Consider the following 2208-nt stretch of genomic DNA (forward strand, 5'->3'; position numbering starts at 1 on the left):
TGTCCTCCAGGCTCCGCGCTGCTCGACAATCTACGATGGGTTTGCTCCGCCTGGCTGCAGTCAAAGGGCTGACCGGCAGGTGGCGCTGCCTGCTCTCCCGGGCTGCTGTGGTGACGGTGAGCAACGTGCCGCGTTCACTTGCTGTGGGAAAGTTGAGGCGTCAAGCGGGCAGTGCCAAGTTTGGCTTGAGCCTGAGGTGGAATTCAGCTCACATCGCATTTGCACCTATGATTTGCACATGATGCTTACGCTGGCAGATGTGGCAAAACTGCACACATGCTTTACTCAACTAATCAGTCAATCAATTTTTATTTTTATGGCCCATATTCACAAATCACAACTTGCCTCACAGAGTTTAACAAGAGTGAGGGGAAACTACCCTACCCCCCTCTAAAAAAAATCCTTTTAGCAGACAAATAAAACTGTAGAAACCTCAGTGAGAGCTGCATGTGAGGACAGACAGATGTGCAATAGATGCTGCATGTAGTTGAACACGTCATAAATTATTAATTACAAAGTTCAAACATTCTGTCATGATGTCAGGAAGGCGGCGCTCGATATTGCAAAATAAAATCTAAAAAGAATAATTCCTCTCAAATAACTAACAAATCGACTTAAGTACACAAACGAAGCATTTTTAATTAGATATTTTCCACCAGTGTAAATTGACACAATAGACTGAAAGAGACTTACTGGTGCATGGCCATATTGTCTAAAACTAAGGGATTCAGCTGGTAATGCCAACACCTAATACAACCTTCCCTCCATAGCTCCTCCCCTTGCGCAGACAGGTACATCCCTCCTCCAACTCTGACCTCGCAGAATGGGCCAGGACTCTAGTTTGAGGTTCTTTAACAGGATATAAAGATGGATGACACGACTGCCCTCTCAAAATCTTTGCGAAAGCAAAAACTCCCCTGGTTGACGACTCCCCTACAAGTCCTAAACCACGCCTCCTCCTCCATTTTAGTGGATGGTACATGTCAAATCTATTTTTCTCAAATTTGGTTTCTGTAATTTTTAGGAAGTTCTTCTCATATTGACCTATGTTAACATGTTCAAGTATGGTTGTAAGTTTGATGCTATATGATGACATGATTGACAGCTGAGACAGACTCACAATTGGACGAGCTAAAGCGGCTCCATCCTCATTCGCCACCAGCGCAGACTCTGATGAAGCGAGTTAAAGCTACTGATGAGATGTGATAAAAACACACACATATATGCAATTTTCATATTAAATTAATGAAAATTAATGATTTTTCAGATGGAACCCAAACGCCACCCTTATAATTATATAGTACATTTAAAAGAGCACTCAAATGCTCAGAATATTAGTCATGCAGACCCGTGTTGCCAGCACAGCGCAGTGAAAATGTAAATTATCACATAAATCCGGACTTAAATGACATGGCAGGCGGCGACTGGTGTGACTGGTGGCAATAAAACCGTGATTAGTTTGAATGTTCTGTTCACATAATTCCCGAGTCTCTCGAAGGCAGCGGTGGATGGTGGATGGAGAGCTGCCACAGTCAAGCCCACAAGAATCTTCAAAAACAAGTTGTAACAAAAACCTTCAGTTGCTCACATCATTCTGAGCTGTGCTTGGTTCGCAGTGACCTTGTTATCGGGTCTGGGAATATACTCAAGGGCCATCCATTATTTCACGGAAACTGTTGAAGGAATTATTTTTATTGCTGCCAACATTTTGTTCATGCTCTAACCCTGTTTCTGACAAATAGAAAAGCACCACACAACTGCTCCGTGGATCAGGGTGCAGGCTTTAAAAGAGTCTGACCCTGAAGGGCACAGGGCAAAGACCACCAAAGACAACAATAAGCAAAGTTGAGACCCATTAGTAATGTCTGCTGTACCTGCAGTGTGTGTGTGCGTGTGTGTGTATGTGTGTGTGCACATGAACGTATGTAAGTGTGTTAAGCGACATGACTCAGCGCTCTGTATTTAGAGATGTTTGCATGGGGAACATCTGGATAAAGCCTGAGGTCACTGAGGTTCTTCACATTCCATCAACTGTCTTTCCCACGGCTGACGCTTCTGTCTGGTGGCTACGACCTTGGAACTTGGAACAAAAAGAAGACACTCTTGAGAATTAGCTTTTTTATTTATTTTTTTTTTTCAGCCCAAAAATATCTTCATATTTATCAGTTTAAGTTGATGCTATTTGTTTGAATTATTGGAGCTGAGTAT

The sequence above is a fragment of the Limanda limanda genome, chromosome 6, assembly GCF_963576545.1.
Source record: "Limanda limanda chromosome 6, fLimLim1.1, whole genome shotgun sequence".
NCBI classification, from domain to species: Eukaryota; Metazoa; Chordata; class Actinopteri; order Pleuronectiformes; family Pleuronectidae; genus Limanda; species Limanda limanda.